Below are 5,330 nucleotides of genomic sequence, written 5' to 3' on the forward strand. Positions count from 1 at the left end.
ATTATTACATCCTAATTACATAATGAGCTGTGTTTATTAAGATTTCTATGTCTCTTAAAAACAAAAATCAGTTAAAAATTTAACATACCTCCTTTCCAATAGAATATTTCAAAATGAGGGTTAAATTTCTCCCCACAAATATAATCAATACCAAGAAACAGGCTTTTCCATTCAAAATCCCATAGCAATTTTAAGCATTATAAAAATATAAATAAAGGCTAAAATATTTGTTCAATTGAAAATATCTATTCCTTAGAAATGTGGAGACCTTCTCCTTGACAAGGTTTTTGGAATAAATCAAGTTTAGAGAAAAAAATGACCATATATGGGGTATGTTTGCCCTTTCAAAATGAATTGCAAGTTTCAACATCAAATTTTATCATGCCCATTAGTAGCAAGAAATAAGTCTGTTTAATGGAGAGGAAGCTACCCCTATAAATTTAAACAAGTCAAATTACCAAGGAATCCAGCAGTTCCCCTAATCTTTAAAGGTACGACTTTCGAAATAAACTCATAAGAGATATAACTCTGCTGGGGTTTTTTTCCTTTAATGCCTCAACAATGAATATCAATGCCTGGGCCAACTGTAAGGAAAGTAAATTGGTCAAATTATTTTGGTAGCCCATTTTTAAAACAAAAAATAATTAAAACTGTTTGCATCTTCAGAAATTTGCTTGTCCTTGCCCAGTGTTAGTCCTGCACAATTATTACAGAACATACCAATTCTCAACCAGTTCCATGATTGCTATTCCTGAGGTATAACCCCAGTAGATGAGTACTAGGATAGAGTAAGTTGACCAAAATCACCTGCCTGAGTGGCAAAGAATTTATAGCTGGGTTTTAAATCAATTGCAGTTTAATAAGCTAAAGTAGCATTGAGCAAGAAGATGAAGAATACCATTAAAATTGCTTAAAGAACATTTTAAATGCCCCTGTTTTGCATTTCCACACTTCCCAGTAGTCTTCTCTATCATCACACATATATTTTATTGTAAATTTATGTTTAGATATTTCTACCTCCACATCATGACTCTTCTGAGTACAAAGAATGTGTCTATTTTGCATAGCCTAGCAATTATCCCCAAGCACCCAGCCTAATACTAAGCATATATTATTCTTTAAATAGTTGATGATTGACTAAATAATAAATAAATTATATATGTAATAAGTACATAAGCAAAAGTGTCATGTAGCCTGTGGAGTATGGGTTCTACTGGGGAAATATCTCTGTAATACACAATGTCTTTTCCTCCTACGTCAACCTATTGACATTTGTCTGCTAAAATTACATCTTTAAAGACATATCTTCCTAAACATTTAAAAGACATCTTTTCATTTGGACTGGCCGCCAGTCAGGTCTTTTTGTGTATTGTTTTACTCTACAATGGCTGGAATCACTTGGGGAACTTTCAGTATTTATGGTCTGTGTCCAATCCCAGAACAAATGAATCAGAATTCTGGAATACGGCCTGAGCATTGGTATTTTTTATAATCTCCCAGATAATTCCAGTATATGGTCAAGTTGACAGTAACTAAATGGAGAAGCGCATAAAATATAAGTACAACCCATCTAAAATTAAAACTTGTTCAGACATATAATTGTAGAAAAATTTTGCCTTGTGTCTTTAGATACATTATTTAAACTTTATCATTGTGGGAATAAAGTGGGAATAAAATACCTGCCTCAGGTGAAAATTCTTTGGAAAAAAAGTTATAAGTGTTATATAAATTTAAGATCTATTTTATTAATTTAAATAAAAAATAAAAGTGTTAATACTTTGTATTTATTACAAATTACAAAACATTACAAAAGTTAAAATATTTCCCTTTTCTTCAGACACAGCTGAGTTTAGGAAGACGTCCAATTATTTCAAATTGGTTGGATTACATTCCTTCAACAAGATACAAAGATCCATGTGAACTGATACATCTTTGCAGAATAACCATCAGGACTCAACTATTAACCAACAATATGCTCCCAAATGGAATATTTTCACTTTTAATTCCTGTTCGTCTGCAGAACTACCTGAATTTAGAAAGCTGATTAATACACATCTTTATCCTAAGTTCCTTAAGGATGCTTACCAATGTATGACTTAGAAGTTAATAAACGATTAACTTCATGTAAGTTTTTATTGCACTGAACATTCATTTAGAAAATATATTTTAATATGACATCTCAAATAGATCATTTTTTAATCAATATGTGACTCTGCCTTCTATACAGTGGAATAAATTATATACATTTGTTTTTAGATGAGGTCTCACCATGTTGCCCAGGGCTGGTCTCAAACTCCTGCGCTCAAGCAATCCTCTCACCTCAGCCTCCCAAGTAACTGGGTCTACAGGCACCTGCCACTGCACCCAGCACATACTGTATGCATTTTGATACAAAGAGAAAAGAACTATTTTGATCCAACAATGCATCAAAATGAAAACGTTATCAGTTAAATCTGTACGTTCTTTGGTTACAAAGAAACTTAACTTAAAAAAATAGAATTTACTGGAAGACAATGTTTTAGCTCTTCTCTTTTTAAATACCTAGGGTACCTGACTTTTCTCTCTGTATCTATGTGGTCTAGCTTGCAACACAAAGATGAGAATTATAAGACAGTTCTCCATGGATCTCTCATGTCACTGCCTGTCTTAGGAGCCGAGGCACTAACTTCCATTCATTATGGACTAGCTTTTCAAGGATGTTTGTATAGTGAGCAGCCGTGGAAGACAGACATCGTGTCTCCCTCTGGAGCAGAGAGCAAGTCTGCTTACTGTCTAGTATAATAAAGGTAGTATCTTCCTCCAGGGAAAACGTTGAGCTGGTTTGCTTGAAGCTCATTATAAAAGATTGGAATTTCTCAAGCTTAGAGATCCTCAGCTGTGACACAAATCCACTGTGTGCCCATCTCCTTGGACCACTGCACGTCTTTGGGGTGGGTGTAAGTGAAACAAACACAAGCATGAAGCTCATGCTGTTTGCTGTGCAGTAATAAAGTCCTTTGTTTCCAACCCAGGAGTCTCTTGTCTTCTGACAGCAAAAACTGTGGTAGGCTAAACTGCTAGTTTGCAATTAGGGTGAAAATCTCAGACTCTTAATATCTCTTGACAATGAGGATCTGTTACCACCTCATCACTGTATATTTTAGAACTGGTCGTAGTAAATCATGGCAGACAATAGCAGTTTCCACCACTCGCTTGCAATCTGGGGACTATCACAATTTTGACAGTTCATAGGAAAAGAGTGTTCATCCTGGTCCTATAGTAACAGGGTAACTGTGTGAATATTATTGTAGTTTCTAAAGAACAGAATGCAAAGCAGCAAAAGTAGCAAAGTAGCAAAGACATGGAGCAATATAACTAGATTACTTATTTTTTCTTTCCTTCCACTTTAAGTGAAAAACAAATACATTACAGATTGAATTATAGAAATGTTTATTTACACACTGAATTAAAATACATTTTATTATAACTCAGCATATTTTTAAGTTCATAAATACAAAGGAATTTGATACTATACACAGTGTATTAACATTTGAGTATTTACTTTCACTAGTAACATATAAGGCAGTCAGATATTTTAGTTGAAAATACGTGTTAATATGAGGAAAACCCAAAAGCTACTTTAGTCTAGCTCTAGCACATAAAGAAAGATTAGATTGCTGACCCAGATGAAATGATCTGTCTGGGCAAATACTTCAGCAAATCTTTTTACAATTATCCTTTTCTTCTATCCTTTTCTTATATCTTCAACTGTAAGAAAGCTTAATGAATTTGGTGCAATCATCTCTTTTACTGAACATGGTTCATACCTGTCCTAGAGGGTGGGCAATAAGCAGCATCTAAGTTTCAGGGACTTCTTCCTACTGGAATTCTAAGTATTTCCATATTTCTTAACATGACTGATGGCATCACCATCCAGAATCATCTTGAACTCTTCCTTTCTGCGTTAGTTTCCTAGAGTTGCCATAACAAAGTTCCACAAACTGGGTGGCTTAAAACAACAGAAAGTTCTTGTCTCATAGTTCTGGAAACTGAAAGTCCAAAATCAAGGTGTCACTAGGACTCTGCTCCCTCTGAAACCTATAAGAGAATCCTTCCTTACCTCTTTCCAGCATTTAGTGGTATTCCAGCAATCTCTGGTGTTCCTTGGCTTTGTAGATGCATCACTCCAATATTTCCTTTTCATATGGCATTCCCACAGGGAATTCCCAAATGAAAAGGCATCTTTTTATAAAGACAACTGTCATATTGGATTAGGGGCCCACCCTACTCCAATATGACCTCATCCTATCCAATTACACTAGCAACGATCCTATTTCCAAACAAGGTCACATTCTGAGGTATTGAGGGTTAGGACTTGGACGGATCTTTTTGCAGGGGACAAAATTCAACTCATAACACCTTCCCCTCACTAAAATATTAGGTCAGTCACTAAATCTAGTTAATCAGTCAATAAATCTCCCTAATATCTTTCAAATCAATGTCTTCTTTCCCTGACAAGCCATTCTACCCACTCCACTCTTCTCTCCTCCCACTCACATTTGTCCCATTTTCATCGTTTCTACCTTTAACCCTCATCAACTCTACTGAAATAGTTTCTTAAGCTATTTGGTCTCCTTGACTGTGGTTTCAACCACCCATCTCAATCTCAGCATTATTCAAGCTACACATGGATGATCTTATTACAATGCAAATCTATCAATAATCATGTTATACCACCACCACCACCACCACCACTCTTCCTCACGTCCCCAACAACAAACACAGCTTAAAACTCTACAGTGATTTATAAGAGAAATTGATATAAAGCAGCATGCTTCACCCTTTTGTCACTCTCTCATATGCACTCTATCCTCCAGCTAAACCAAACTGCTTACTGTTCCACATCTCTTTCCTTATACATATGCTGATCCTTCTATCTAAGATGGCTTTTCCTTCCTAAACACCTGACATATTTTATCCTTTAAACTCCATTTGACCCACAAAAATTATACATTCTTTGTGCCATTACCTTAATACATTCCTCTATTATTTTACTTATTACATGGTGTTTCAGTCCTAACATATGTGTTTTTTTCTTTACTACGCCTGAGGTTTTCAAAGTCGGATAGCCTATCTTTTGTACTCCTAACACCTAATATGTTGCCTTGTCCATTGTCAATATTTATTGAATTAGATTTACTTTATGGCTTTCTAAAACTAAGACCTACTCTAAAACTTTCACTTGAAGGGACAGATTCAGAAATGTGCTATCAGAGAGGGTAAGCTAAAAGAAGCTAAAAAAAATAATTTAGGAAAAAGAGAAATAAAACATCACTGCTAGCTAAAGAATT

At 35.0% G+C, this 5,330-nt stretch overlaps 1 protein-coding gene across 1 annotated transcript in view; it reads right to left on the reverse strand.

The window, feature by feature from the left end:
* MSH4 (mutS homolog 4) overlaps positions 1-5,330 on the reverse strand; it is a 92,712-nt gene that overhangs the window by 202 nt on the left and 87,180 nt on the right. The gene's annotated exons all lie outside the window — the stretch shown is intronic.

Source organism: Propithecus coquereli, unplaced genomic scaffold, assembly GCF_000956105.1.
Source record: "Propithecus coquereli isolate 6110/MARCELLA unplaced genomic scaffold, Pcoq_1.0 Scaffold7, whole genome shotgun sequence".
Taxonomy (NCBI): Eukaryota; Metazoa; Chordata; class Mammalia; order Primates; family Indriidae; genus Propithecus; species Propithecus coquereli.